The sequence below is a fragment of the Spinacia oleracea genome, chromosome 4 (genome assembly GCF_020520425.1).
Source record: "Spinacia oleracea cultivar Varoflay chromosome 4, BTI_SOV_V1, whole genome shotgun sequence".
NCBI classification, from domain to species: domain Eukaryota; kingdom Viridiplantae; phylum Streptophyta; class Magnoliopsida; order Caryophyllales; family Amaranthaceae; genus Spinacia; species Spinacia oleracea.
Window position 1 is genome coordinate 116,305,436 of NC_079490.1, and position 10,991 is coordinate 116,316,426.

The window sequence follows — 10,991 nt, forward strand, 5'->3', positions numbered from 1 at the left end:
TGCAAAAAGTAAGGAAAAATAACAAGAATTCCTAAGCTAAGAGCGACATAAATGCCGCTCATCAAGGGGCAAAGAATGGTAAACGCTCAAAATGCCACAACTGCAGGGGAAAAAAAACCGGAATAGTAAGTACACAAATCATTTAGTACTCCTAAATGATTATACCAAATACATACCTCAATGACTCGCGGCACGTCGCACAGAGAAATAGGCTTCATATGCCTATCTGGACCGTCAAGAACCCGCACAGCCACACTCATATGGCTAATCAGGTTCGCATAGGTTGCCTCGCCCTAGCAGAACAAATCTAGCTAAGATAGTTTCCGCACCAACGGGATCAACCAAGGATCCACTCTCTCAGAACGGTTCGACAAGATCATCGAACTCAGGAACAGTAAGTAGAAAATGTGAGCATACCTCCTCGCGGAAGCACCAGAAGGTCGGCCATCCGCCAAAACATCAACAAGCAAGGAGTAAGGTATTCCCTTCCCTTTATACTTGGCCACCTCTACGGCCAACTCTTCCCCGATACACTCTCTAACCGTCTTCTACGATGGCATATCACTATCTCTGATGTTTTAATACGAGGTACCCGTAAAGGAAAGACCCGTAAGGGCAGTGTAGTCCTCAGGAGTAATGGTCATCTCCCCCCACGGGAAGTGAAAAGTGTTGGTGGTATCCCACCACCACTCCAGAAGAAGGCGCAAGAACCACCTAAACGCGTTGGGACCCACGACCTCCCTAAAAGTGCACTCCGTCGGATACAAGGGGCATGCCTCCACCATTGCACGGGTCCGCCCATCCAGTTTTCTCAAACGCTCCACAAAGACCGAACCACCGTAAGGTCGACAAGCGGTATCCGACTCGGCCCTACCGGCATGAAACCTAGACACCACGTGATTCCCCAAGTCATGGTGGAGGTCGACCACGTCGTACTCAAGCGAGACCTCCAAAGCTGGCTCCTCCTCAGGGTCAGGGCCCCCTCCGGACTCCAATAGAGGAGACGAAAAGTCATTACTCGCCCTCCTATAGCCCCGAGCGTGCCGATAAGTGCCCTTTCGTCTCATCGGGCAAGAAGGGATCACCCGTGGCTGCATCATGTAATCTGAAGCCTCCCCCTCAATAGACGACGAAGAAGTATCACCTGCCATACTACATTTCGCAAAAAGTACAAAAAAAGAAACATAAGGCATCACAACTTGAGCCCAGTGATGCAAGCGATTACATTCTGAAATTCCGAACACGAAAAGCTAGTGGCATCAAATAATTTCGTTCCCTAAGTGTGAGAATGTTGCTAAGTTCATAACTAGTAATAAAGTTCATATATGCAAAATCGACCAGGAGTTACTCCGAACACCAAAATCATGCATTTTCAATCATCCATAGACTATGTAAACAGCAAGCAATGCACCAAAAACACCTACATTGTGTCCCCAATATCAATTCGTAGGCACACTTACTTGCAGAAATTAACATTCCAAGGCACTCATAAATGTTACTCCCTCTGTCCTAGATTAGTTGTTACACTTTCCTATTTCGTCCGTCCCAGATTAGTTGTTACAGTTCTAAATTAGGAATGACCCCACAATTATTATATTGTCTCTCTCTTCCCACTAATTATTTTTTTGTCCCCACACCCTTTCTCATTCAATTGAAAAAATACCCCACTAACTTCTACCACATCTACTTTTTCAATAAAATAACAATTGATAACCAAACAACCACTTATCACCTAAAACTTTTTGCAAATGTAAGTATAACGACTATTTTGGGACAGAGGGAGTATAAACATCACATACAAGCAAACAATTGCAAGAAATCGTGGCAAGAATCAAAAACCCCAATTCAATTTAAGCATGAAAAGTCATACAAATTTCTACTCATAACTAAGCCAAAACTCAAGTTAAACTAGAAATCACTTACATATACGTGATCTAGATTAACTTGGGAACAATTTTGATGAAAACATCGTGCAAAACCGAGCAGAATTGATGAAAAACGACTGAGAGAAAACTCGAAAAATCAAACAAGCAGCAGCAGAAATGGCGAACTGCCACTGTGCTGTTTGAATATAAAGAAGATGTGCGCTGGAATTTTCCAGTGCTTAAAACCAAGCGCTGAAAAATTTCAGCGCTGTAATGCATGCGCAGGAACTTTCAAGCGCACATTTGTTCCACTTTAGACAAAATATCGGGCCACATCACCGCCATTTCTTGCCAAATAACCGCTTAACTTTGTTCCGTTTTTCTTGCCATGGAAAAATAACAGTATTTCAAAATATTTTTTTATTATAATAATAAATTATTCTAAGGGTTCACTAACAGGAAACTGCATTCCGGGAATCACCGTAACCCATTTAGGTAACGGTTCCTTAAAAATTATTCATTTTCAGGAAAATTCTGTATTTTGGAAAAATTTCGTATTCTGTATTCTGTTTCGAGGTTTATTCATTCCTCGTTAATAAAATGTCAATATTCCGTATTCTGTATTCCGTTTTGTGTTTCGAGGTTCATTCGTTCCTCGTTAATAAATAATATGTCCATATTCCGTATTCCATATTTTGTATTCTCTTTCGAGGTTTATTCATTCCTCGTTAATAAAATGTCAATATTCTGTATTTCGTATTCTGTAATTCATTTCGAGGTTTGTTGATTCCTCATTTATGAAAATGTCAATATTCCGTATTCCTTATTCTGTTTCGAGGTTTATTCATTCCCTGTTAATTAAAATATTAATATTCCGTATTCTGTATTCCGTATTTCGTATTCTGTATTTCGTATCCCATATTCTATATTCCGTATTCTTTGATCCGTATTCCGTTATCATCCCGTATTCTGTCATCATTCTCAAAAGAAATCAAGTTATATATCTGTTTTCAAAAAACTTTGTTCCGCCATTTGTACGCCTTCAATGACTCTGTGAGAGGACAGTTCAAGTCAATGAATTCCCGATGACTCGTGAGGGAACCATTTGCATTTCTAGTGATGACCCTTAAGTCAAATGTTATCACTTGGGGGCTCGTGAGACCCTCGATCAGACTTAGTATTAACCAGGCTAGTTTCCAGACGCACTACGTGTTAGGTTATGATACATATGAATAAACATAAATCATGCGGAAAAACCATAAAGCCAGGAAACATATTATTAACACATAATCATTTAGCATAATTCAGATGCATACACTTTGTAGCGTGCCCTCCCTAGCTGCGCCCGAACCGAAAAAGAACAAGTCTTTAGGACTCTAAGTGTCGTCCCTCCGTAGATAGTCCACAGCACGTCCGGATCCGCCTTAAACTTGACCGACTAGAATCGCCATTAAGGTTACTAGGATTTTCGGCTATTTGGGTTGCAAGTGTTTGGCTGATTTTTGCTTAAAAAATCTTACCTTTGAATACTTCAAAATCGTCTTCTAAATATGTGACCCTAGGCCCTTATTTATAGAGTTTATGGAAAGGAATTATAATCCTACTAGGATATGGATTTATTAATTAGAATCCTATTAGAACTCTAAATAATAAATTTAATCTTTTAGGATTAGGATTTAATCAATGCACGAATTCCGATAGGATTAGGATTCGTTACGAACACGAGCACACACACACGCATGCACGCCCGCACGCAGGCCTTGCGGCCCACGCCGAGCGCACAGCGCATGCGGCCTCGCAGCCCATCAGCTTCGTGCGCGCCCGCCAATGCTTGGCTGGGCCTGGCCTTGCGCTGGGCCTGGTCGAGCACTTGGCGTGTGGCTTGCTGGGCGTTGGCCTGGCCTTGTGCTGGGCCTTCGTCTAGCAAGCCTCGTCCGATGCTAATTCGTACGATACGCTTTCCGATTAAATTCTCGAATCCGGAATTCATTTCCGATACGAACAATATTTAATATTTCCGATTCCGGAATTAATTTCCGTTTCGAACAAATATTTAATATTTCCGTTTCCGGAATTATTTTCCGATTCCGATAATATTTCCGATTCTGACAATATTTCCGTTTCCGGCAATATTTCCGATTCCGGCAATATTTCCATTTCCATTAATATTTTCCGATACGTACCACGTTTCCGTTTCCGGAAACATGTACGACTTGGATAATATTTATATTTCCGATACGATCCATATTTCCGTTTCTGGCTATATCATCGTTTCCGGAGTATTCATTTACTTGCCTTTGACGATCTTAGCTCCCACTGAAACCAAGATCCGTCGATTCCGAATATCCATAGATGGAGTATTTAATTCCATTAAATACTTGATCCGTTTACGTACTATTTGTGTGACCCTACGGGTTCAGTCAAGAGTAAGCTATGGATTAATATAATTAATTCCACTTGAACTGAAGCGGCCTCTAGCTAGGCATTCAGCTCACTTTATCTCACTGAATTATTAACTTGTTAATTAATACTGAACCGCATTTATTAGACTTAATATTATATGCATACTTGGACCAAGGGCATTATTTCCTTCAGTATCCCACTTGTCCTTAGGGACAAGTTTGCATTTCCTAATTCCTTTGTCGCTTGATGCTTGCTCTTGATAATAAGGTAAGAGTTGTCATCCTTATTATGTCCAGAGGTGTTTCTCGGTTTCAGAGTTCAACTGATCAAATAAACAGATAATCATAGCCTATGATTCATCTGAGCACGACCATGCATTTTACAGTTTCTAGCTCTCCGAGTGGCCTTGTACAACTTTTAAGCATCTCTTCCCGATTTATGGGAGGACAATCCCAATCTTGCGATCTTGAGATTAGACTTCGTTTGATAGGTGATTACCTGAGTGTTGCCTTTATAGCCTCCTTTACGGTGCGACGGTTGGTCAACGTCAAAGGAACCAGTTCTTAAACAAGTAATCTCAAATCACTCAGGTATTGAGGATTTAGTGTCTAATAATTTTAATGAAATTTACTTATGACAGATTTTCATCTCTTACAGTAAAGTTTCATAGGTCTGTCCGATACTAGTCTTCCCAAAGTAAGTATCTATGCAAATGATTACGACATTGCCATGTCCACATAGTTCAAGAAACAGAACTACTAGTCATCTTGCATTCTAGTCTTCTAACGTTTTCTATGCGTCCATCTTTATAGAAAACTTCGACCAGGGACCATTTTCAACTTTTGACATTCAAGTTCACTAGATAGACATTTCTTAGTCATAGGACTGGTCCTGACAGTCTATCTTGAATATATCGTCAAATTTGAAGGGACTCATCATTTAATACTAAACCAAGATTAAATGGAATATGAAAATACATTTCATATATGATAAATGTTCAACCCCAATGTTTTACAACCATGGGCCTCAAACCCATCCTTAAAACAGTTCATGGAATTAAAAGCTATGCTTGATTTCCAGTGCTACAACGTGAGTGTTGCTTCTCACTTGTTGTATAGGTTTAGTTATCATGCTTTGCCAATCTTAATATCCTTTTCATCGAATGTTCTTCGAGATATGATGATAAGATCTTTTGAGTATGTTTATTTTGTGATCTAGTCTTTCTTGCTACATTAGTGGTTCTACGCATTTTGCAATGAATAACCATTAAGTCAACAGACATGTGATCTTCCCAAGTTCAATGAAGAACTCATTAATATAAACAACTCTGTTTTATTGCTTCTTAGGCAATAAGTACTTTTACTTCAACTGTTTAGGTTGCTAGTGATGCTTTGTTTGGATTTACTTATCCAAGCAGTTAACAGATATGTGGAAGACTTTCCAACTGTATCTTAGAACATAGAAATTAATATTTAATTTCCCACGCAACAACTCATGGTCTCTAATCCATGTTGCCATTTCAAAACACGATGCTCTTTAGCTCGTCCTTGTCAATGGTTAACTCCAAAGGGATCTTTCTTGATCCTTTGCCAGTGTTTATGCGTGTAGCATCAATATTTAGCATATCTTTATTTCCTTGAATCAAGAACTAATCTTATGTACTTCTTCAAGTACCATAAGTATTCTTGATCTCAATCTAGTTGATCTTCACTTAGATCAATAGAGATTGGTATATATTCGTCATGCCTAAAGTCATATGATACGTTTTTGGCGATCGTTATATTATATCATACATTATAAATTCTTTTGCAGAATAATTCCCAATTGAATACTATTCATGTAACTTTAGCTCATTCTAGTTTCAGTAGATACTGAATCCAACTAAATTCTTTGACCTATAATATAGGTTAAGAATCTCACTTAGATCCTTTGATGTTTAACTTAGTAAATGCTTATACATAGTTCAAACATCTTTTACTTAGATTTATTCATATGGGTCGAATATCTCCAATTGAGTCTTTCGTGTTTGATTTAGTAAATGCCATTACTTAATCCAAAACAATATTATAAGATCTTTGCAACTAGATCTTAATACCCAGTATGTACTAAGTTTCGCCATGGTCCATCATTGATAAATAATTTCAAATCTAAGTCATTAGCATTTGAATGTTATTTCACAATAGAGAGATATGTGTGTGATACACATAGGACCAATTAAGTTTTACGTACTCCCACTAAACTTCTTATATATCTATAAGAATTATGTACATTTTATGAAACTAAAATACTTATTAGCTTCACTAAGATACATTTCCAATTCCCAATTGCTTGCTTAAAGCTGTACTTAGATTTCATAAGCTAGCATCCATTTCAAGTTATTTGGATCCACAAATCCTATGACATGCCATGTACATAGTTTCTTCCAACATTTGATTGAGGAATACGTTTTGTCATCCAATTTCCATATGTACCAATATGCAATCATTGCTTGATTTATAGACTTGAGCATTACGATTATGCATGAGGCTTCAACACAATCCACGCCGTGAATTTGCTTGTAACCTTTAGCAACTAGTCTAGCTTTGTGTGTGAACACAATTCCATGTTTGATGGTTTTTATCCTTAAAACCAATTTGCAACCAATTAGTGTAAACCTATTCTTGCAAATCAACAAATTTTCAATTTTGTCATCATAACATTGGTTATGTTTTATGGCCTTTAACCATCTAAAACATTTGAGTCTATATATGGCCTTTAACCATTTTAGGGAATCTAGGTTTCGTCATAGCTTTCTTACAGGTCACAAACTCATTAATCTACATGATAATAGTTTGACTGCAAGTTGTAGGTTTCTTCGCTATCTAATAGAAGAATCGCATAGCTTCAGTGACTTGAACTCCATGTTTCTTCATATCTAATAGAAGAATCTCATAGTTTCAGTGACTTGAACTCTATGCCTACTTGGGTATAGAACATTGATCAAACAATAGAATATCAACAGCCACTTGAAAGTCCTTTGAATATTCTGTTCTCCTTGAAGCACTTGTAAAGTCTTCTAAGAGATGTTTATTCTTTAAAAGCCACTTCTAAAGTCCTTAAAGAATATGTGTTCGGATTTTCTAAAGAACTTCGAAAAGCCTCCGGAATGTCCGTTTATGTTTGTTGTTCGCCTCGAAGACTTTCGAGGTCTATTTTCTCCCACTTGTCATTTTGGAAACGAATCTCCAAAAGGACATTATTTCGAGCAAACAAACATTATGTTCTCAAAAATTCATGGTAGAAACAATACCCCTGTGTCTCATTTGAATAAATCACAATGAAACATATATCTAGACTTGGGCCTTAGTTTGTTGAATAATAAACACTAAGCTCCCACTGAGTTTAGCAACTCTTTAGATATATATAATTGAAAAGATATCCTGAAATTACTTTTCAATAGCTTTGACGAATTTGGTTTAGTTTGGTGGAAGTTGAGCATTTTATTTTAGAAATTATAGGAAAGCTTTTATGATTCATCATTGATCGAATCAAGTACAAATTGACTTCAACCATTCCAATTTAGATATGCCATATCTTATGGAGCTAGATTGTGAAATTACAACACACAATCATTGATGATCATATTTGGTCTTAAAGTAATCATCGTCATGATCTAACCTAGATCTTAATGATTTCTTGCCATGTGGATTTTATACTTTTGAATCTTTGAACTAGCCAAACGGATTCAAACTTATATCACTTTGAGTAAATAAACCAATATTCACTCAAATCTAGGTGAAATAATAAAGTCATAAAATCTTTCTTTAGCTTTGAACTCTACTGTCTAGGCGTTCTAACAATAGTTCATATCTTTTGTTACTTTCAACAAGTAAGACTAGCTTGTCTTGAATTGATCTAGAAATCAATCAACTTTCAAAAGTTCATCAAAATAGAGTTTTTGAATGTTAACTTGTTGATATGGTCTAAGCAACAATGCCAAAGATTAGTGGAACTCATATCAAAAGATTGATTTGAACCTAGTAAAGTTTAAAGAGTTGTTTGTTTTAATCAAGCATATTGACTCAACCCGTAATTGACCATTTTATTCAAATAGACAAACAAACAAGCATTGTTTTTGTTCTTCTGAATGTGAGTCTTTCTGTGTTTGAAGCAGAAATTTAGGTATGCTGATTATGGAACAAAATAGCCATTATGTTCCAGCCTTTGAAAGGACTTAAAACAAACTAGATGACCCTACAACTAATGTAGCATTGCCATGCTTCATTTCCCACTTGTAGGTCATTAGTGTATCCTAGCTTCCATTGTTTGAGTTATTACCGAAGTAAGAACCTCAAGCGGTATATGATACCAAGGAAGTTTGATTGCTTGGTTACTTCTCTTTAAACATAAACTTATAGGTAGAAACGGAATCGTAAATTCCTTTCATTTGTTCCTTGTTTCCTTATTTATTGTACCCTTTCTTATAGTCTTAAGAATTGAATTCTCTAGTGTTGACTTTTATACTTTGTTAGACATGTCTAATGTCACTCCAACAAGGTTCTTTACCATTTTAATTTATGTTGAATATTTTGTTTCAACTAGATGATCTTACCAGAAGCTTCTAAAGTTCTCTAAGCATCGATCTATTCGAATGTCTAGGGTCTAGACTCATTCGAGAATTAAATGGAAAAAGATTTTAGGTTGTTAACCATTGGTAAAGCTGAGCGTTTAAACTCAATGCTTTATGATCTCAAAACTACAGTGTATTTTGAACTCACAAGCACCAATCGGTTTGCAATTCGACTTTGATACTCGAAAACAACCATAAAAGTCGCTAAAAGAAACGTACATTTTAAATCGCTCATTTCCTCTCATTCCCGTGAATCGTTCTTAGATTCACTACCAATTGAAGAAATTTACTGTTACCTTTCTAAAAGGGTTTACTACAGTGCAAGATATTTAATTATAAACAATAATTAAAACATACATTGAAGCATGCAAAGTCTAAACATTTATCATGAATAATAACTTGAATATTAAAGCAATCATGCAATTCAAACAAGTCATTAGCATTTTATTCAAGTTAGGTGTTCCGGCAGGTGTGAATAAAATGATTCCAAGATCCTAAAATCATTGAAGAATTAAGCACATTATGTATTTTCACTCAATTCTAAAATATTTTAGGTAAGCAAAAGCCTTTTGCTAATAGTCTAGAAACTACTCTTGGTTGATAGGTACGTCTAAGAACTTATTAGGTAAACCTATCGATTTTGCCACGACATAAAAGGACTCCTTACTTATATCGTTGAGTTTCACCAAAACTAACATGTACTCACAATTATTTGTGTACCTTACCCCTTTAGTATCGATAAGTAACACCTCGCTATGGCGGAAAACTATTACTAAGATCGATGAAAAAAGGATATCCAAGTAAGTGTTATTTTGGCATGGCACCTTTTAACTCAATTTTTAAGTTTGGAACTTTAGGCTCTTACTATGTTGGTTAGCTTTTAAGAGAACTAAAATCCTTAATCATGCAACATAATCAAGCTTCGATCTCATGCATATTTAAGACATATTTAAAAGCAATAAATAACTTAAAACATGCATAAGATAAATGTGATCTAGTATGACCCGACTTCATCTTGAAGCTTCAACTTCAAAGTCCGTCTTGAAAATCTCTGTGGGAGGCGCCATTTTCTTCAAATAGGATAAGCTATAATTAAACTAATTACAACTTTTTGATGGTACGCAGACCATTTTGGAATTGAAAAACAAATTTGGTGCTTTAGACCAATTACATTCAAATTAATGGTACGCAGACCATATTTTCTATCCTATTTGGGCCATACTAGTAACTTCATAACCTGCAAAATAGTACATATACAATATATACCATTCACCCATTCATTATCATGAATGGCCCACATAGCTGGTTAGTAAAACACGTTATGCATCACATAAATATTTGCAGCAATTAGTCAAGGGCACCAATAATCTACCAATTATTCAGTCCTTATTAATTCTAATCAAGTTGTTTAACCTTAAAGGATTTGTAGACCTAATCAAGAGTTTATGACTAAAATTGCTCCCACTTAAACCAAAAAATTCATATGCTTTACTAATTTTAAACATAAAAATGTATTTCTAGTCTAACCGGAAACATACAAATTTAATTAAAATTTAAAGGTCATATAAATTTATAATTGAATCCACTTATTTAATTTATTTTCAGTCTAATTTAAATTAATTCAAGGTTTTTAATTTTAGTAAAATAATTAGAATAAATTAAAATTTATAATAATAATAATATTCAAAATCAAAATCCAAGAAAACAATTTAAATTATTAATTTTTAAAATTAATTAAAATTACTCGAACTGAAAATCTCAAATTAAAATTTAAAACGATTTAATCGTAACACAAGGCACGCACATCACCACGCAACGCACAGCCATAGGCCACACGCACACGCAACCATCGTTGGCCACGATGCGCGCAACCTCTGTGTTGTGTCGCGTCTGCTGCTGCTCATCCTCGCAAGGCAGCGCTCGCTGCACGCGAGCCAGCGCTCGCTCGCGCGAGGCAGTGCGCGCTATGGCGCAGCTCGCTTGCTGCCCACACGCGACTGCTCACTTGCCTTGCCCCTCGCCCACGCCCATCGCATAGCACACACACGGCCAACTCCTTTGCTTCGCGCGCGCTACGCTATGTTGCTCGCTGCATTCGTACCGCACGGGCGACG